The 22,518-nt window shown below is 32.9% G+C and overlaps 2 long non-coding RNA genes and 1 pseudogene across 3 annotated transcripts; 1 reads left to right on the top strand and 2 right to left on the bottom strand.

Moving 5' to 3' along the window:
- Positions 1 to 8,611: 8,611 nt before the first annotated feature.
- LOC146936052 (uncharacterized) lies at positions 8,612 to 11,657 on the top strand. Of its 2 annotated transcripts, XR_015030445.1 has the most exons (4): positions 8,612 to 8,908; positions 9,423 to 9,571; positions 10,553 to 10,677; positions 11,031 to 11,657. It is a non-coding gene; the product is annotated as an uncharacterized LOC146936052 (long non-coding RNA). The 2 variants fall into 2 exon arrangements; XR_015030444.1 differs by having other exon boundaries at positions 10,553 to 11,657.
- Positions 9,685 to 11,302, bottom strand: LOC146936053 (uncharacterized). Its single transcript, XR_015030443.1, has 4 exons — positions 11,167 to 11,302; positions 10,713 to 10,882; positions 10,528 to 10,586; positions 9,685 to 10,375 (listed from the first exon to the last, which is right to left on the bottom strand). It is a non-coding gene; the product is annotated as an uncharacterized LOC146936053 (long non-coding RNA).
- Positions 11,658 to 15,399: 3,742 nt separating the features above from the next.
- LOC146936054 (uncharacterized) lies at positions 15,400 to 21,035 on the bottom strand (annotated as a pseudogene).
- Positions 21,036 to 22,518: the final 1,483 nt, after the last annotated feature.

A 22,518-nucleotide genomic window follows, 5' to 3' on the forward strand; every position in this document is an offset into this window, starting at 1 on the left:
GAACTTGGAAGAGAAGAGGAAGGAGAAAGGATGCTAATCGTGGATGAAGCTGATGCTGAAAATGTAGAGCAAGTTTAGAATCTTGGAACTTCAGAAGCAGTAGATAACTCTGCAATGTTATCTAAGGTACCTCAAGTTTCTCACACATCTTGTACCACATCCTCTATTCCTTCTGAAGACACTTCTCTTTTAGATCACCTAGAAAGTCATTATCTAGGTGAACTACCCCAATCTGGCTTTAACACAACCTCACAAAAAGCCTCTGAAACAACCCCAGAAGCAGCTGCTTCTGATAAAGTTGTTTCAGAAGACCCCCCACAACAAAAACCTTCACCAGAAAAAGCCTTTTCACCCCCTACAACTTCATCACCCCCAACTGTTCCTGAACCATCTGTTCCTGAACAAGTCACTCCTCAAAAGACCGTTCCTGAACATATTGTTCCTGAACAACCAGTTGCTAAACCCATTCCTGAACCTGCACCTGAAACTGCTGCTCCTGAACACATTGTTCCTGAGCCAACCCCTGCTTCCATAACTCCTTCACCAGTACAAGTTATCAAGATCACCCATCATACTGGTGTATGTGATATGGACACAAACTCTGAGGATGATCAAAATGATCATGCCTCTGATATGGTAGTTGGCCCCACTCATGACCAACCATCAACTAGCCAATCCTTAACTTCTGACCAACTATCATCAAACCTACCCATTATACACTTAGCCCCTCCAAAACCCTATAAACAATCTTCACCTCCCACCATTTACCTGGATTCTCAAGTACTAAAAGATGTGTGGGAAGATATTACTTCTGAAGTTCTCAGACTGATAGCGGGAAGAAATGACTTGGGTCATCAAGTTAGCTATCAGAAGCAATGGAGAAGGATAAAAGAAAGGGTCGTCAACCTGATTTCAGCTTTGCATGATTCCTGCATTGAGGCTCAAGAGCAAGCCAAGCAGAAGCTGGAAGATTGGTTGAATGGAATAGAAGAGAATACTGGAGATGTTGAAGTTCTTGGTACTTAGGTGAAGAATCCACTCAATATCAGAGGCAAAGAACCTGATGAATTCCTGCCTAAGGAGCTGCATCTGATTATTCCTTCTGAGATCCCGGAGAAGATTGATGCACCTAACCTGGCTCTAGCTCAGGAGAACAAGGTGCTCAAAGAAGAAAATGACAGGCTTGAAATAGAGCTACTAGAGCAGAAGCTGAAGATATCAAAATTGGAAGCTGATATGCAAGAAGCCAAGATCAGAGAAGACAACTACAGAAAAGATATGGACAAGAAGTATGCTGATGTTCAAGAGCTTCTGAAGAAGATTTTAGAGAAATAAGCCAAACCCATAGTTGCCCATTTTTAGCTTATTTCTTTTTTGTCTCTTTAGGCTTTTAATATTCTTTGATCATCTCTGCTTCTGATTTAGTTCTTTTCGCTTCTAATATTATAAGCTTCTGAATTCTTCTTGCTTCTGAAAATCTTTAACTGTTTATACCTTGTGTGTTATTATTTTCTTTGATAATAATGCTTGCTATGCTTGTTTATTTAATCTTTGAAGATGGTTAATATGCTTTAAAATAATTTGATTTATGCTCTGAACCTTTAATCTTATGTTTTTCTCATCTCTTCTTTTTGTTTATGTCTTTTTGCTAATGACAAAAGGGGGAGTATATGTGATAGTATTTAAAGGCTCTGAGCCCCATTAATAATATTTGAAAATTTTGAAAAATTTCTATCTTTTTGTTTTACCTTTAAAAGGGTGTATCAAAAAGGCTGAAGTATCAAATTTCAAATAAAATTAATTGAACCATTCTTCTTATCTATAAGTCAATTCTTTCAATTTTTTTTAAGCTCTGATATTATTGTGCGAAAAATGAATTTAATTAACCTGGGTAGAACTTAGGGGGAGCTTACAAACCTCACCTTAAAAACTATCAGACTCAGGGGGAGTTAGAGCTTACAAACCTCAGACTCTGAGCTTACAAACCTCAGAAACCCCAAAGTCAACTCGTTAATTAGATTAACAACAATTGACCATTTTTAAATACTATTGTTTGTCATCATCAAATAGGGGGAGATTGTTGGAACAAAATGTGTTTAACAATGAACCTCAAAGAGTTTTGATGATAACAAGGTATTAAAAATTGTAAATTGGACTAGCTAATATTTGTTCGAGTGTACAGGACCACTGATAAAAAGTTACATCATTAATTTGTTCTGAATGAGCAAATAAAGGGCAAAAGAAAATGAAGCTTAGACGATTCTGAAGGCAATATATGCTCCTGAAAGTGGAAAGCGCTCCTGAAGTCAAGCTGCTCCTGAAGATAGTAAAAGCGCTCCTGAAGAAATAGCGTTCCTGAAGAAAAGTGCTTCTGAAGACAAGAAGTCCAGAAGCCACATTATCAGAAGCTACATCATCAGAAGCTGGAGAAGCTGCACCATCGGAAGCTACAGAAGCTGCATCATCAGAAGCTGCCTCATCAGAAGTCATTTCACCAGAAGCTAAAGATCAACTGAATTTGCAAAAGATTCAAAGATTGAAGAATCTACATTGCAAAAGCTGTCTATTGGATTCGAAAACACAGCAGAAAATTAGTGGAACATTGCAACGGTCATTTCAAAGGTGTTTGAAGGCATGTGCTTGCAATTTGGACGAAAGCGTTGACATTGTACTACTGTACGAACTGTACAACCACCTTCTCCACTACTCTGTTTTGTGTCCACGCTACAAGACAAGAAAACAGCTCCAGAATACGGCTTCGCCTGCATAGATGTTCCTTTGGATAAGGAATGGATTTCAAATTGGTTCTTCATAGGACAACAACCAAATCAGGCAAAATATCATTGGTGAAAGATCAAGCTTCAACAACGACTCTTTGGTGTGCTGGCAATTTCACAACGTCTCTCTCACACCTCTATATAAAGGAGTGAAGACTTAGAGTTTTGGTAATGCAAGAACGCTGAACGAAAGACTCACAACATTTTTACAAGTGCCAAACCTCTGCTGAAATTGTTCTGCATTCACTTAGAATTTCTGTGTCTCAAAGTCATATCTTAGAAATTCTTAAGTCCATTGAGTCTGTATCTGATTTATACTGTGAGCACCTCTGATTGTATATCAAGTGTTCAACCTTAAACAATTTTCTGTGTAATTTTGTTTAGTTAGGAAGTCTCTTGCAGTTGTGCTTGAGCAGGAAGTCTCTTGATTGTGTTCTTGAGCAAAGGAAGTCTCTAGCTTGTGTGCTTGAGCAAAGGAAGTCTCTTGCTTGTGTGCTTGAGCAATTGTAATCAGATATTACTCTTAGTGAAATCTCCTTGGAAGTGCAAGGGGGACTGGACTACTTCCGGATTGTGGAAGGAACCAGTATAATTGCTTTGTGTCGTTCTTCTTCTCTCTCTCTCTCTCTGTTTTATTCCGCTGCATTTAGATTCTGATCATCACTTCAGAAGCTGTCTCACTTAGCTTCTGATCAGTGTGTTCAGTTTTTAGGAGAAACGAAGAATTTTTCAAAACACAATTCAACCCCCCTTCTTGTGTTTTTCTCACCTTCACTTTGTACCCATGATTAACAATAACTTCCAATTTATCTTGCTTGGGCTGACTTTTGCAAGGCAAGCCTAAGGAGTAGATATGGACATTGTTATGAGAATGTTATTGAAAATGTTGTTTGATTTGTAACCTATCTATTTCAAATTCACTCAAAAACACATGTTAAATAACAAATAATATCAGAGTCCATTAAACATAATTTAAATGTTCTGTTATCATTAAAACATTAAAAGAGATTTTTTAGGTTTTATCTCAACAATCATAATATATGATCATATAACAACTTAATCACACTTCAATCATTTTTACATATATTTTATTGCTTGCTTAATTCAGAAAGAAAAAAAAAAAAGTTATGCTCTCCAAAATTTCCTCTCAAACAAAGTCTCAGTCACCACTACTTAAATCTGATCTGATGAAATTTTGATTCTTTTTATGTTGCCTATCTAGTGTATCATAATGTTTAGAGTGGACAATTATGTTTAGGAGAACTAGTAACATACCCGTGCATCCGCACGGGTACTGGTTGGTCGTGGATGATTTTTGGTAGTTAGAACTTGACATTATGCATTTGTTAACATTTTAAATTTAGACCATTTAAAAGTTAATTATTATTAACTTTGTCCCATAAATAAAAGTTAGTTTAGGAATGACAACTTATCCCGTGCATTTGAGTTAATTCCTAAATTATATTAGTGAGAACTTTTGAAGTGCGTGATAGTTTAATTTAAGACAAATACTATGGTACATTCAAAAATTCGAGTGTCCTGCTACACCAAGTTCATAAATTAATAGTTAAATAAATTTTTTAAGAATTTTTTATTTCTATCATTTATATTTATAATAACTAAATCTTATTTACTCAAAATGTCAATGAAATAAAATTTTATTTTTCTAAATTTTTTATACTCATAATGAAAAATATTGATTATTTTTTACGATATTGACAACTTGTCTCATGTATCAAAGTTAATTTAACCAGTAACAACTCATCCCGTGCATTTGAATTCATTATGAAATTTTATTACTGAAAACTTGTCAAGTTGATGATAATTTAATTTAATCAATGTCAACTTCTCTTGTACATTTTCTTAATGATAAATTGTCTTATGCAAGATAGTTCTATTTAATCAATGCCAATTTCTCCAATGCATTTTAGTTATTTTTGAGCTCTTAATCGATGCCCAATTATCTTGTCCAATTTAGTTGATGAACGTTCAACGTCATTGCAAAATTGAAGTAAGGTGATATTCTAAATAGTCGAAAACTCTTTTATAAATAACAATTTGTCTCGTGAATCAGGGTTAGTGTAGTCTATGACAACTGATCCCGTCCTTTGAATTAACTTTTAAATTTTAGTCAATGCCCACATTCCCCATGCATTTCAGTTATTAACTAAATTTAGTCAAAGTCCACTTATTCCGTCCACTTTTGTTGATGATGATGCAATATAATTTTAGAATTGAAGTTAGGTGATATTCCAAATAGTATAAACACTTTAGCATGACCAACTTTTTCATAAACGACAGTTTGTCCCATATATCAAAGTTAGTTTACCCAGTGAGAACTTATCTCGTGCATTTGAGTTAATTCTTAAATTATATTAGAGAAAACTTTTGAAGTGCATGATGGTTTAATTTAAGGCAAATACTATAGTACAACAAAAAATTATAGTGTCCCGGTACACCAAGTTCATAAACTAATAGTTAAATCATTTTTTTAAGAGTTTTTGTTTTCTTTCGTGTATATATATATATATATATATATATATATATATATTTATAATAATTAAATCTTATTTATAAAAATGACAAAGAAATAAAATTTATTTTTTTTGAATTTTTATTACTCATAACGAAAAAAATTGATTATTTATTTCTATATTGACTACTTGTCTCGTGCATTTGAGTTCATTCTGAAAATTGATTAGTGAAAACTTGTCAAGTTCATGGTAGTTTAATTTAATCAATGTCAACTTCTCTTGTGCAATTTCTTAGTGACAACTTGTCATGTGGAAGATAGTTCTATTTAATCAATGTCAATTTATCCCATGCAATTTAGTTATTTTTGAACTTTTAGTCAATTCCCAATTATCTTGGCCATTATAGTTTATAACCGCTCAATGTCATTGTAGAATTGAAGTAAGGTGCTATTATAAACGGTAGAAACTCTTTTATAAATGACAATTTGTCCCGTGAATCAGGGTTAGTGTAGTCAATGACAACTTATTCCGTCCGTTTGATTTAACTTTGAAATTTAAGTCAATCCCATACATTTCAGTTATTAACTAAATTTAGTGGAAGTCTACTTATTTCGTCCATTTTTGTTGATGAGGATGCAATATAATTGTAAAATTGAAGTTTGATGATATTCCAAATAGTATAAATGACAGTTTGTCCCGTATATCAAAGTTAGTTTAGTCAATGAAAACTTATCCCGTGCATTTGAGCTAATTCTAAAATTATATTAGTGAAAACTTTTGAAATGCATGATAGTTTAATTTAAGGCAAATACTATAGTGCACACGAAATTTTAAGTGTCTCGGTACACAAAGTTCATAAATTAATAGTTAAATCATTTTTTTAAGGTTTATTTTTCTCTATCATTTATATTGATAATAACGAAATCTTATTTACTCAAAATGTCAACCTCAATAAAATTTAATTTTTTTATACTCATAATGAAAAATATTGATTATATTTTGTGATATTGACTACTTGTCTCGTGTATCAGAGTTAGTTTAGCTAGTGACAACTTATCCCGTGCATTTGAGTTCATTTTGAAATTTTATTAGTGAAAACTTGTCAAGTTCATGGTAGTTTAATTTAATCAACGTCAACTACTCTTGTGCAATTTCTTAGTGACAGATTGTCATGTGCAAGATAGTTGTATTTAATCAATGTCAATTTATCCCACGTAATTTAGTTATTTTTGAACTTTTAGTCGATTCCCAATTATCATGGCCATTTTAGGTGATGATTGTTCAATGTCATTGTAGAATTGAAGTAAGGTGCTATTCTAAACGGTAGAAAACTCTTTTATAAATGACAACTTGTCCCGTGAATCAGGGTTAGTGTAGTCAATGACAATTTATCCCGTCCATATGATTTAACTTTGAAATTTTAGTAAATGCCCACATTTCCCATGCATTTCAGTTATTAACTAAATTTAGTGCAATTCCACTTCTTTCCTCCATTTTTGTTGATGAGATGCAATATAATTGTAGAATTGAAGTTAGGTGATATTCCAAATAATATAAACACTTTGGTAGGACTAATTTTTTTATAAACGACAGTTTATCTCGTATATCAAAGTTAGTTTAGTCAATGAGAACTTGTCCCGTGCATTTGAGTTAATTCTTAAATTATAGTAGTAAATATTTTTGAAGTGCATGATAGTTTAATTTAAGTCAAATAGTTAAGAGTGTATCAAAGTTATAGTTTTGTCAGTGATAACTTATCTCGTGCATTTGAGTTCGGTACAAAATATTTTTGCTGAAAACTTGTCAAGTTCATGATAGTTTAATTTAATCAATGTTAACTTATCCTGTGTATTTTTTTAATGACAGCTTGTCTTGTGCAAGATAGTTGTATTTAATCAATGTCAATTTCTCTCATGTATTTTAGTTATTTTTTAACTTTTAGTCAATGCCCACTCATCTTGTCCATTTTAGTTGATGAGCGTCAAATGTGATTGTAGAATTGAAGGAAGGTGATTCTAAACAGTAGAAACTCTGTTATAAATGAAAATTTGTCCAGTCAATCAGGGTTGGTGTAGTCAATGACAACTTATCTTGTCCGTTTCAAATAACTTTGAAATTTTAGTCGATGCCCATTGTTCCCATGCATTTCAGCTATTAACCAAATTTAGTCAAAGTACACATATTTCGTCCATTTTTGTTGATGAGGATACAATATAATTGTAGAATTGAAGTGAGATGATATTCCAAATAGCATAAACATTTTAGTAGGACCGGATTTTTTTATAAACGATAGCTTGTCCAGTGTATCAAAGTTAGCTTAGTCAACGACAGTTTATCCCGTGCATTTGAGTTTATTCTTAAATTATATTAGTGAAAACTTTCGAAGTACATGATAGTTTAATTTAAGGCAAATACTATGTTACACCCAAAAATTGAAGTGTCCCGGTACACCAAGATTTTAATTTAATAGTTAAATCATTTTTATTAAGAATTTTTTTGTCTTTCATTTATATTTGTAATAATTAAATCTAATTTACTAAAAATATCAACGAAGTAAAATTTAATTTGTCTGAATTTTTATTACTAATAATGAAAAACATTTTATTATTTTTTACGATATTGACTACTTGTCTCGTGTATCAAAGTTAGTTTAGCCAGTGATAACTTATCTCGTGCATTTTAGTTCATTTTGAATTTTAATTGCTGAAAACTTGTCAAGTCTATAATAATTTAATTTAATCAATGTCAACTTCTCTTGTGCATTTTCTTAATGACAACTTATCTTGTGCAAGATAGTTATATTTAATCAATGTCAATTTCTCCCATGCATTTTCAGTTATTTTTGAACTTTTAGTCGATACCCAATTATCTTGCAGGGACGAAATACCTATTTAAGCCTAATAAGAATGTGAAGTAGCATTTAGTTATCAATAGTATTAGTACTTCGGTTGATAATAGTAATATAATTGTAAATAATTAAATTTCACAATTGATTACTTTTTATTTTGAAAGAAAGAGTTTTTATTACTTAAATTGGAATGGATCTTTTTTTTCTTAATATAAATAATTAAATTTCACAATTAATTACTTTTTATTTTGAAAGAAAGAGTTTTTATTACTTAAATTGGCATAGATCTTTTTTTTCCTAATATAAATGCCATTGATTTTTTTAACGGAAACCATAGTTGACATTGATTTATAATATTAAAACACAAACACTTATACATGTAAAATTAAATTTCCTTAAAAAAAAGAAAATGTACGTAAAAAATAAGCTGCAGATGACTCCTCAATCCTCACCCACACATTTTATATTTATTTTATTTTTTTCTTTTATACCTTTAACTCACACCACACAGACAAACACATTGAATTTTACTTTTCTCTCTCTTCCTCCTCACTTATCAGAACGTTCTCTCTTCTCCAAACAACCATGGCCACCTCTCTTCTTCTTCCATGGGCTGTGGCCGCGCCCCACCACCATTTGGCCTCCAATGTCCATTACAACACTACCATTCTCACTATATCATCTTTTATTTTCCTCTCATATGTTCCTTTTTTCAAAACCATAATACTGACACTGTAGCACCGCCGCCAAAACACCATTTTCGATCTCATGCATGGGGTTTAGGACAACAGATCTGGAACCTTCATCATGTAAGCTCTCTGTTAGACCTATTTCATCATGATTTAGGCACTAATCCGCATGACTTCTTCACTCACATGCAACAACAACAAAACAACAAATAAAACTCTAGATTTTGGATCTAAACTTTCTTGGATATGAATTTTCTTTTTACAAAATCTTGATCAAAACTTCATCTTATTTATTTTGTGTTTTTTATTTTATTTTTCTGAATTTTAAGTGTGGATTATTTTTTTATTTTTTTTTAAACAGAAGACTCAGGCTCTAGTGTATGGTGTTGGACTGTTCAATTTTATTTAAGCACTAAACTTTCTTATTAAATCTTGAGACTAAAATCTAAACCTAAACTAATAAAAGATGTTGTTTTTTCAAAAATAAAATGAGGAAAAATATTTGTATGTTATATTCTGGTGTTTGAGACCTTAACCCTTGTCTAGTTCAAATATGAGATTATTGATATCACTGAGATAATTTGTGTTTTGTGTTGCATAGATTGTTTTAATCCTTTATTTCCCTTCATTGCAGATACTATGCTTGACCCTGAGATTCTTTTCAATCTAAATCCCATGTTCTGACTGACCCTCACATTTTGTCTCTGATTTTGCTTCTATGTTTGAAATCACCATTGTTTATTAGTAGTAATGGCATGAATTTATATTCCGGTTAATGCTATTGTAAGTTCTCCTCCTTCTTTTTCTCTCTTCTGTACTACCATATGCTTTTTGGTCTGAAGTTTAATTGAAATCGAATACAAATTTCATCCCACACATTATACCAAAAAATATAATTATCACCACTCAATTTTTTTGTCATAAATCCCAACTATTTTTTATTCAAACTAAAAAAGAAAGTTTTTTTTTATCACACATCAGATTACTCTCATGTGATATGTCATAACATTTAACCACACATCAATGACAAATCAACTATTCATTTTTTTTTACCCAAACAAATTCATCTCCCTCATCTCTTTTTATGCTTTCTTCTTCTTCACCATAAACCACCAACACAGGCCAGTGGCCACCTTCCGGACACACCACAACCTCCTTGATGCAACCTTTATTAAAAAAACAACCACATATTATTCATCACCTCATTACTAAAATCAATTTTTCAAAAAGAGATATTCATCACAACATTTAATATATAATGCTAACTAAATATAGTGTTCCTCATCTACCAAAAAAAAATGTTTTTTTTAATGAAGTGTTCTAAAAAACTAATACTGTTTTTTGTACACTAAATACAATTAGTAGATAATTACATTTAACACACGCCATTTCCTTAAAATATAATAATTTGTATACACATCACAACTACACTTTTTTCTTATGTATTTATCTTCTTCATTTCTTAAAAACAATATAAAATCACACAAGAATATACTAATCAAACTCTTCTCGGTTTTCCTTTATCTTGTATTTAAGCATCTCTTTCTTTGTAGTTTGTTAAAGTGATAAGAACATCATTCAACTTTCCTGCAAAATTTAATATTTTTCAATCTTATTAGCAACATACAAGACACTGATACATCATTTCCAGCAAGAATTTTATACTTAAGCTGGTTATTTATTTTGTTGAGGATTTCTGTACTAAACTAATTAATTTGTTTTTCTCTTCATTTACTTACTGATGTCTCCTATATTTTTGTGTAGTTTGCTGAAGAGTCAAGAACTCTATTCAACTTTCCTGCAAAAACATTTATAGATCAAAATATTGTAGTTGAAGGAAGATAAATACAAATAACAAAGAATAGGTACATGTATTTTTTGAAAAAGAGGTACATGTTCGATTATGAAAGAGTAAATTACTTACTGGTGTCTTCTTTCTTTGTTTGAAGTTTGCTGAAGAGAATCACTTTTTTACCTCTGGTGTTTTCTTTCCATATAGTCACATCTTAGAAGATCTTGTATTCATCTTCATTTTTTCATTGTTCTTGCTCTTTGATAGTAATATCCATCGACTTTATTTCTTCTCTCTTGTTTCTGTCAAAAAAAGAAAAAAGAAAAGTAATTTTTTTTTAAGAACATAAGTATTTTGAAAAAGATTTAAAATAATACAAATCTCTATTATTAGTTTGAATATGAATATTGTTCGGTATATTTTGAAAATAATTTTGTTATGTTCATGCAGATGAAAAATAGAAGCTTAATTCTTGTTTTAAGATGATGATAAAAAGGACATAAAGAATAAAGAAGACAAGCTTGCAAAGAGAAATACTTAAAGAAGGATGAATACAATTTTGCATAGAAAAGAAAGAGTTTGTTACCTTACTGGTGTTCTTCCTTTATCGGTGTGGTGTTCTTCATCAATAAAAAAAAAAGTAAACGTTCCTACAAAAAAATAAGAAAAGAAAATGAAGATTAGAAAAGTGGAGAAGATGATGCAATATAGGTAAGAAAAAGGGAGAGAAAGAAGTAGAAAATTGTGACCGAGTATAGCATCTTATATAATAAAGTATTGAAATTTGAAATTTAAATTTGAAATTTAAATTTGAAAATTTGGCTCCCAACATTTGAAATTGGTATTAGTGATGCATTGAGAAGAGTGTAGTAGTTGATTGATGATGTAAAGTCTGACTTTGTACTTTGTCACAAGCAAAGGTGAACTTTTTAGTTGTAATAGGATGAGCACGTCAGTTTTTTAGTTGGATTGCAGGTGATTTTTTTCTATGAAGAGCAATGTAACTAAACTGAATTAAAAGTCATTATTTAGTTGCAAAAAGTAATATTAAGACAAAATTTACCCTTAAAAGGGCGACGTGGCAATCATTCATTAAAGGGCAGAAAGTTATTTTCCACAGCATAAGATGTTCTTATATTAAGAAGGATGCTGAAAAGTGCCCCAAAGGCATTGGTTAAGCAAACAAAAGAAGTAAGTTTTTATTAAAAAGTGATGTAATTATTATTTAATAAAAAGCAAAAACTTATATTTCCAAAACAAAAAATATATTTTTGGATTCCTTAACCAGTACTCTAGGGGCACCGGTTAACAAGTTACGTTTACATGAGCTCCCAACAAAGGTTATCGCTAACATTATACTAATGCGGCCTAGCAAATATGTGAAGCTGTACAACTAGTTTCCATCTTTCCCAAATCACTCCACCACAACCTGAAATGAAACCTCCTTTACTCAAAATGGAGATGATCTTGACTTATTATTTAGTAGCTTGATAGTATATATTTGGACAGACACTCTTTTGAATAAAATCTTCTATATATAATTATGAAAGTTAATGAACAAGAAAAAATCAATATTGTCTCATCTTAATCATTTGACATTTCAACATATTTTAACTCTTTTTGTGGAAACACATAAATCTTAAAAGTGTGGGAAGATCTTGATGACTTAAGTGCTAATTTTGTTGACAAAGCCCGAGCTCTTATATGATTGGTAGGCAGCGAATTTCCGGTCTTCTAAAACTTCTGTGTATGCAGGTGCAAATCAGCTGCAACCTGTTTCGGTTCAGCAACAAGTCCAGCAACAACAACCATTGCTTTTGGCCCATGTTGTACAGCAGTGGCAGCCACCTACGCAAGGTCGTATAAAGTGCAACATAGATGCTGCTTTTTCGAAACAATTCCAACAGACATACATGAAAAAATCACATATATCACTTTTGGAACCGCCGAAAACCCAAACCGCGTTGAAAAATTATTTAAAACCTCAGAAAATAGACCCATGATTTTTAATTTTTTAATTTTGTACGTGGTCCACTACACCAATTAATGGGGATTTAGATCTACCGAACACTAAAATCATAGCAAAATTGTTTCGAATCTCGCAAAGTAGACCTACCATCGTTAATTTTTTAATTGTTCCGGGTGGGCTGTGGCCTACCCCAGTCCATGAAGCGCTCCGCCTCTGTTAAAATGGATAGTGTCTCAACAAATTGACAAGTGACTTGTTCTTACCCTTATGAACATAGTCTTGTGATTTTTCACAATCTATGTTGGGTTACCATCACTCTCTAAGTCTGTATTGGACATAAATCCACGCCCTCGATGTATATATATTTTTTAGTATATTGACGCATTATAAATAATAAATTGACTAAGACGTCTATCAGTCAGTATCTCATATATATTACCAAATCAACATCTACGATAGATTATCATAAGTCTTCTCAGTGGAGGAGCCCTTCATGGGCTAGAGTGGGCCACGGCTCACCCGGAAAAATTAAAAAATTAACGATCATAGGTTTATTTTGCAATATTTTAAACAATTTTGTGTCGGTTTTAGGTTTCGCCTGATCCAAATTTCCACAAAGTGGTGTAGTGGCTCACCCGAAAAATTTAAATAATTCAATTGTAGGTCTATTTTGCGAGACTTTAAACAATTTTTAAACGGTTATAGATTTCCGTGGTTTCAAAAGTGGCATACATGATTTTTGTGATGTTTATACTTGGCATGTTAGAGGAGACTTATAGACCTTCGAATTTGCATGAGTTTCAAATCTCCCGCATATTGTTCTGTCAACTGAAAATTCTCTCAGTTAACAGTCGTAATGTACAAAAAAAAAGTTTCATAATTTATAATACTTGTTAAATACGTAATTATTTAAGTATCCACCCTAACTTTTTAGTCAAACTCCGTCATTTCAATTTCGTACTTAATACTTATTACAACTCTAATTTGTGTTTATATATTATAATTAATTTTAGTGGCCTACCTGAGTTTTTTTTTTTCTGGCTCCGCCACTGAGTCTTCTTACATAAACTCTAAGCAACAACACCCTCACATAAGAGAAAATTTAAACCAAGTTTAAATTTATTGCACGGGTCTACATGGAAATGCTTCCAAGCGACAAAGCCCCCACATTGAATAAATATAAACTCATGTGTGAACTTTTATACAAGTCTGTTTGAATAATTTTTAAAGTGACGACACCCCTACATTGGGGAAAATAAATCCACACAAATACATACTCCATCCGGTCATATTTATAAGCAACTTTTCCTTTTTTAAATTCATTAATTAACTGATGTATCTGGATTATAATATAGTCTAAATACATTAGTTATTTAATAAATCTGAAAACACAAGTTGCTTATAAATGTGACAGAAGAGAGTATTTTCATTTCAAAACATCATTGTATTATTTTCTTCAAAAAAAAAAAACATCATTGTATTATTTTAATACAATGAATAATTCACAATATACCATATTATATTTTATGGTATTCAAAATATCTCATGATCTTAACAATTGCCACAAAAATATACACATGTCTACTTAGATTATTTTTAAACCACAACAATCTCTATTACATTACACTTGTTTCACATATGCATATCATGTATGTATCTTCCTGGATTTCACAATTTTGTCGCCAATAATATAATTAAATAATATTCCATAATAAAAAAATCCTCCAAATAGTTTTTCTATTATATTTTAGATAGTATCAATATATATAATGAAAAAAATTATAATTCCACCTAGATTCAATAAGATACTAGACTATCATTAAGATACATAATATTAATAATCTAATTTCTTTTATCATGTGTGACTGGTATAAATCTTCTCAAGTTAGTGTTCTCATGATATACACACATCAACTTGAATTTACAAATTACGTAAATACCAAATTTAATAGGGTTGTAAAATAGAAACTATAACATTGAAAAACATCATACAGATTCAATCATTCTATGTAAGGGATGTAAATAAATTAAGATAATATGTTATTAAGGGATGTAAATATTTATAACCAAATTTCAACATATCAGTTTCATTAAAATTTAGTATCTCGCAACCGTCAATTCATAACATGCATAAATTGCACCAAATAGTTTTGCTATACATATTTCGCCACCACAGATAGATTACCTAATTCATTAGTTTCACATCTAGTACCATTTAGAATACAACAACTTATAAATGTTCAAGGGAACTTAATTTTGTTAATAGAAATCCAGTAAAATAAGAATAAGAGAATGAAGATGCTACTATACTTTGTATTATATCTTACCCTCTCATACCCCTCTTATCCCATATATATAACCCATTAAAACCTAAATATCAAGGTTAACTGTCCTAATTTTCTTATTAAGGGTATGTGAACAAAACCGTTTTTCCAATTAATATGAAGACCAAGTATATTAATTGTAAACGTGCATATTGATTAGGCAATATTATATCTTACCCTCTCATACCCCTCTTATCCCATATATATAACCCATTAAAACCTAAATATCAAGGTTAACTGTCCTAATTTTCTTATTAAGGGTATGTGAACAAAACCGTTTTTCCAATTAATATGAAGACCAAGTATATTAATTGTAAACGTGCATATTGATTAGGCAACAATACATGTTGGTACAAGACTTAGCCACCAACAAGACTAACTGATATAATTAATTTTTGAAGGATATTTTTAAAATAAATTAAAAATAAAAATACAACAATCATATCATATACTCTGATGAATACAGTTTCCCTATCAGATAGTCTTTGCACCCTTCAAATTACTCATATAGAAAACATGTTTGGGTTGAAACTGTTTTGAGTATGTGACACCACATGAGAGAGAATAGGGTGCAATCTTTCGGCAATAACTTTAGTCATCACTTTAGTATAACCAAAAGAAAAATTACAAAAAATCTTAAGAGGTTTGGCCTTGAATTATATCTTCTCCTAATTTTACAGTTTATTCATCTTGGTGAAGAGAAGGACTTGAAACAGTGGCGATATCTTCCAACCTGTTTTCTTCAATTGCCACTTCTCCAACTTTAGGAACCTCTGGTTGCTCAACCAAGGTTGTCTCTGATTTCTTGACTATATGAGCTATCTGTTGCTCGACTACACCAGGACATGATGGTTCAATTGAAGTTATCTGCTGCTCGACTACATCAGGACGTGATGGTTCAATTGAAGTTATCTGCTGCTCGACTACATCAGGACGTGATGGTTCAATTGAAGTCATCTTTTGCTCGACTACACCAGGACGTGATGGTTCAATTGAAGTCATCTTTTGCTCGACTACACCAGGACGTGATGGTTCAATTGAAGTCATCTGTTGCTCGACTACATCAGGAAGTGATGGTTCAATTGAAGTCATCTGTTGCTCGACTACATCAGGACGTGTGGGTTCAATTGAAGTTTTCTGTTGCTTGACTACATCAGGAAGTGATGGTTCGATTGAAGTCATCTGTTGCTCGACTACATCAGGAAGTGATGGTTCAATTGAAGTCATCTGTTCCTCGACTACATCAGGACGTGATGGTTCAAATGAAGTCATCTGTTGCTCGAGTACATCAGGACGTGATGGTTCAATTGAAGTTATCTGTTGCTCGGCTACATCAGGACGTGATGGTTCAAATGAAGTCATCTGTTGCTCGACTACATCAGGACTTGCTGGTTCAATTGAACTTATCTGTTGCTCGGCTACATCAGGACGTGATGGTTCAATCGAAGGAAAATGTTTTGATGCCATAACTTGTTCAAGGGAAGCCCTTATTTGTTCCCATTCCCTTTGGAAGTCTATCTCTAGGTCTTGCGTTTGGTCCAACAAGGGTTTCAACTTGTCATCAACGTGGGTTAAATCAGTGTATAAGCTAGTTCTCTTGATGTTGATCTTCTTCAATGTTGTTGCTAGTTGCAAAGATTTTGGCTTCAATTGCTCTAGCTCTTTCTTAATTTTCTCCTGCTTCTCCTTTAAGGACGTCATCCTATCTTCAATCTTCTTTTGTTTTTGCAGGGTCTCCTTTTTCTCCTCATCAAGCTCTGCATACATTTTCTTGATAAAAGCCCTCTCTTCTTGTAACCTCTGAAGATTATTTGTGGCATGATGATGTTGATATTTGAAGTATAAGGAGCTTGTCGACATATCACCTAGTCGAAGTGCTATCTGGTTAAAGACTATTTGTTGAGGAAAGGCCACTTCCTTGGCTGATCCGAGCCTAAACATTTGAGTCATCAAGGCCGTCACTTCATCTTGGCTAGTTGGAATTTGTCCTCGAAACGCCGAATTAAGTTTGTCAATGTACTCCTGAATAGACAAAGAGACCGATGTTGGAAAGTCAACTTCAGAGAAGTATCTGCTCAACTTATCTTCTGAAATAATCGGCGTTGGAGGTGATGGTTGAGTAACTGAAGACCCACCAACCTGATAGTTCAGAGATGCTAAAATATTAAGGATCGTTACCTGACTAACTAAAGTAAAAATTACTCCCTCCGGTCCTTATTATAAGAAACAATTGACTTTTTTGGTTCATTGTATAAGTGATGTATCTAGTCTATATTTACAATAAGATACATTAATTATTCTATGAACTTAAAAAGTCAACTTTTTCTTATAATAAGGACCGGAGGGAGTAATCATTAAGTAGGTGTTGCTTTAGTTGATTGAGGATACGAGGTTACCTCCTTCTCTTTCAGTGTTTGTTGAGAGGATTTCACCTTCTGAAAGACAACATAAAAAATGATTAGCAAAGCAGGAAAGATCATAAAGTTGTAAGGGTAAGACAATCGAGGTACCTTGGTCATTTTCTTTCTTTCTAATGCTGCTTTGGCTAACCGTTTCTTGCTGATTGGCGATTGTGATTGTTCAAGAATAGAAGACCCACAGACCTGAAATTAAAAACATGCAAAAATATTGAAGACTTTTATCCGAACGAGTAAAGGAAAAATTAATCATTAGTCAAACAAGAAATTAACCATGGTTGTGGATCTAGGTGTTTCCCTAGCCATTTGAGGATTTAGGGTTAACATCTTCTCTATTGGTGCTTGATGAGAGGATTTCACCCTCTGCAAGACAAGAGAAAAAGAAATGATTAGAGAAGAAGGAAATATCATGTAGCCGTAAAGGTTATAACAAGGGTAAAACAAATATGGTTACCTTGGTCTTCTTCTTTCTTTCTACCGATGTCAGTGTTGCTTCGGATGGCTGGTTCTCGCTGATCTTGGGCGATTGGCATTTTTCAGGAATTGAAGACCCATCAACCTGAAAGTAAAAAAATGCATGAAGATTATGGATTGTTATCAGACTAAGTAAAATCAAACTTAATCACTATAGTGATCAAACAAACAATTTATCTCGGTGGAGGTTCTAGGTGTAGCCCTAGTCATTTGAGGATATGCTATTACCACATTCTCCTTTGGTGCTTGTTGAGAAAATATCTTCCTCTGCAATACCAAAGAAAAATAAATGATTAGTGAAGCTGGAAAGATTTATTTCTTAAGAGGCCAAGTATATATTTTGTTAAGATTATAACAATAGTAAAAAACAATTCTGCTACCTTGGTCCTTTTCTTTCTCTTTGCTGCCGTCTGCGCTGCATCTGTTAACTGCTTCTTGTTGATCTTTGGCGTCATGGGATCAGATGGTTCATTATTCTGGATTAAACTGGGTCTTGGTCTTTTCTTACAAACCAAACACTCATCATTTTCTTCTGAATCAACTACAATTGAGCCTTTACCTAAAAAGGAACAAATAACATTTTAGAAAAAGGAAAATAACTGAACGAGATTGAATTTTGTAGACCACGATGTTTTGGCTAATAGGTTTAGTTTTGTTTTTAAATACACACACAATCAATTAATATCTAGTTTTTTTCACGATAATTTATCCTTTATTTTTTTGTTTTACCTTTTACCTATGCTTTTATTAGTGTATTATAACTAGCTCCCATAAAACTCAACTCTCCATACTTAACACTCTTTGAAGCGTAAAGAGAATCACACAATTGAGAACTATTAACATCTTTCAGCTAACTTTTAAATTTGACAACAATTTAAATTTGAACAGCCCTACTAATTTCTAATTATACAACTAAAAGCCCATATTCACAATTATAATTTAGTCGCATCGACATTTGCTTTATAGATTTAAGAGCAGGTTTCCAAGTTAAAACGATTTTAATATATACTCCATTATGTTTGATGTGCTGAGTAGTAACCGAGCTTGAATGATATTTATTAGGTGCTAAGTAAATAAATAAGTTTAAGAGGTTGAACTAGTACTATTATTGATATCAACCAACCCATAGTTTAAGGATGAAATTAACCGATTTGGATCCTCTCCTTCCCCCTCCTTCTCCAACTTGTGTATCTCCCTCTCTTGATCTTCTTTTTCTCTCTTGATCTTCTTTTTTTATTCTCTCTCTTGATCTTCTTTCTAAAATTTAGAGATAGAAAGATAGAATTTGGTGAAGGAAGGAGAAGGATAGAATGAGAGGATGGAGAGGATCGAAATCGGCTCCCAGCTCGACCGTTCATCCACTTGTTTTCTCTCTTTTCAAAACCGCTGCTTTTTGCTTATTTATTTTCTATGAACTCTCAACCGTTAGATGAAGCACATGATGGATGGCTAAATTCCAAAGGCAGGATATGATCGACTTCCGAATATGACTGTTACATCAAAGACCATAGAACATGAAAAATAGCGGTGACTTGTGACCTATTTATTTATAAGATTTATTGAAATGAGTACTCAAAAACAAATATATTGAAAGCAAGTATGTGGATTTAGCCACCAATATGAGAAAAGAAGATTTTTACTTCTACCATCTCGACAAATAAACCATGACCATGACATCTACTCGATACGATCTACTACTCTGACATGTTGACAATTTTCCGGTTAAGGAGGATATCGTTGCACTCCAACCAAATAGATTTACGCTGTTATTAACCTAATAAAATGAGCTACTCTTTCATTTCTTATGCATAACGAGTTTAATAGAAGAAAACTCTCGACCAATTCATCTCCGCATCCAGTTACCTTCCAATGCAGCCAATTGAATGTCAAATCCAGAAATTGACTTGCGGCTTCAATTTCATTAAAACAGAAAATACAATGCACATTGCGGATGAACCCGTCTTCTCCATAATTTGACACGGTTCGAAGTCTATCTTGTAAGACTCCCCAACCAAACATGCAAATTTAATTGGATGGCACTGTTGTTAGCCATAATTCCTGTACGGCTGGCTGCCTAGAATTCATCGTCGAAATCATTGTGAAAACGTAAATTGCACATCTCTTGATAAATCCTTTTACGGAGAACCCATTTCACTCGTCCGGCAACCATTTTACAACATCTGACACGCCTTGCAGCAGCTGTATCTCAAACAGAAACTGCTCCATATCTTATATCGCCGTTCAGATTTGGCTGCCAACTCCGACCTGTTGCCCGCCTGTATCTTATTCTGCAATAGCCAATCCATACAGTTTAGGAAATTGAAAATTGATTCGTTGGTTACCTGTCCATAATTCACTCCAAAATAATGGATTTTCACCAATTCCCATTTCACTTATGATAAGTTTTGCAAATCAGTTTGGTTCAATTGAGCATAAATCACACTACCATAACAAATCCAACCATCCACCAATCACCACCCTCCGGGTTGAGTAAATTTTGTTCTGGTCTGTGTTGTTTCCCCTTGATCTGTACTTTTGGTTTTAGTTCGGGCACAAATCTTTGAATTAACTACAGAATTTACAACTAAAAAATTGAATCACTCAGTGAATCCATTGAATTCTAAATTTTCATTAATTGAATCACCCATCTGGCTTAATATAAAATGCTTTAAAACACATAATAAATCTACAATTCGAACAAATCCATCTTTATTTATTACAAACAAATCTACTTTTTAATACAGACTTAATAGTTACATTTTAGGTGAATTCTTTCAGATACATATTATTAATGTTCATCAATGGAATCTAAACCTAGACAAACAGATGAATGATTTGGGTTGTCTTGAGAATTAGGGCTTATCTGACCTGGTGGATTGTCTTCAGAATTAGGGCTAATCTGAGCTGGTTGTGTGATGGGAGACTCATGGGCATCAGACATGGTAGATAACCTAGATGGCCGAATTCGAAAGGCGCGACGACGAGGACGAAGATCTCCTTTTCCTGAGCGCTTATGCCTAATTCTAATCAAGGTCTTGGCAATCTCAGCCTCCTTACCTCCCTTCTTCTCCATTGATTTCTTGATTGCCTTTCTTAAGAAGAGTGTCATGTTGCTGCTGAAGGGTTTTCTCTTTTCACTTTTACTTTTGCGGCAATAGCTTTCAGTGGTTTTTGGAGTTGGAGGCGAAGTGGCGTTGGATGAATGCATGTTGATGCTGTAAATCGGCTAAAGCATACTTTGGAGCGCCTATTGATTACAGTGGCAGTAAAAAAATAAAAAAACGAAGTAGCTAGGGTTTTTCTCAGGGTAGCATTTAATGGTGTTAGACTTGGGATTAAATTTTGTGGTGTGCTCCGTTAAATAAGCATTAGTAAGAATAATGGTAGTTTTGTAGGAAAAAAAAAAAAAAAGAGTTAATGGCTGTTTTTTTTTTTTTTTTTAACGCAAAAATAATGGAAGTTTTGATAAAATTTTGATAAAAAAATGTTAGTAGAAACCTATTTTGGTCTCTTATAAAATGTGCAAGGCCCAAATTAATCGAGACAAGCTAATCCCTTTGACAATATTTTCTCCAATTGTTTTTTTTCTCTATTTTTGAATTATGGTTAGGCTGATTATGCATATGTGACGGTCCAATTGTCTTACTGACTGTCATGTCTTACTCCAACTTGGTTCCTTTGAAGTGGTATTGGGCTTCAACCTATTTGATGGATGATAGTGCATTGTTCTTCACTTGCTCTCTTAACGTGTTCATAGTACTCATTCATGTATCTAGTTGTTTCAGCTATCACATTTTGTGTAGCTTTTGCCATATCAAATTGTGTGTTCTGCTCGTAGTCCCAAGATTATGTATCAGATTCATGAAACACAATAGGGTATGTATTGTTGTAATGATTGAACTGGTTTATTGTAAAATAATCCATGATTTGTTTCTTGAAACAATCATAAACAAATATACCCAAGCAACATTGTTCAAGGAGTGACTGTAAATAATAATAATTGTTGTTATAATTATTATGCTTACTATACTCCCTCCCTCCCTCCCTCCCTCCCTCCCTCCCTCTCTCTCTCTCTCTCTCTCTCTCTCTCTCTCTCTCTCTCTCTCTCTCTCTTTTTCAAAATAAATAAATTACTAAAAAAATAAAATATAAACAATTACGGATAAGTAATTTAAATTGCTTAATCGAAAATATAAACAATCCCTGGCAGCGGCGCCAAAAACTTGATGGTCGGATTAGGCAAGTGTATCAAATCGTTTACCAAATACTAAAAAGATAAGTAGAGTATCGTATCCACATGGATTGTTGTTTCAACCAAACGATTCACGTTACTTATTTGGGAGCAAAATAAAATAAAAGAGATAAGGGTTTAGAGTTTTTCAAAGTTAATCTGTTTGCAACATGGCATAGTTTACCTGTTTTGATTGCAGAATGTTAGTGGCGGTTATGATTCAAATCCTCTCTATTTAATTGCTAGAATCACGTAACAGTCAAGTCTTATTCATGTTATTAATCATTATCTATCTAAGTGATCAGTTCATGGGGTCTTACTACCTATCAGCTGTCAAGTTGCATCTGCTAATCACACGGGGATGGTACGTGTGGGGCCTTACTCTCTTAGAGATTTGTGCTCATTATTCCCCTCCAGCTGTCGAGTTGCACCTACTGATCACACGGACGTACGTTTAGGGTCTTACTTTATCAGAGGTAGTTGAAATATAAACTTAAGTTAGCTTTCCTAAATTTCGATCAGT

The sequence above is a fragment of the Medicago sativa genome, chromosome 3 (genome assembly GCF_051527215.1).
Source record: "Medicago sativa cultivar Bolivia chromosome 3, Bolivia_mono, whole genome shotgun sequence".
Classification (NCBI taxonomy): Eukaryota; Viridiplantae; Streptophyta; class Magnoliopsida; order Fabales; family Fabaceae; genus Medicago; species Medicago sativa.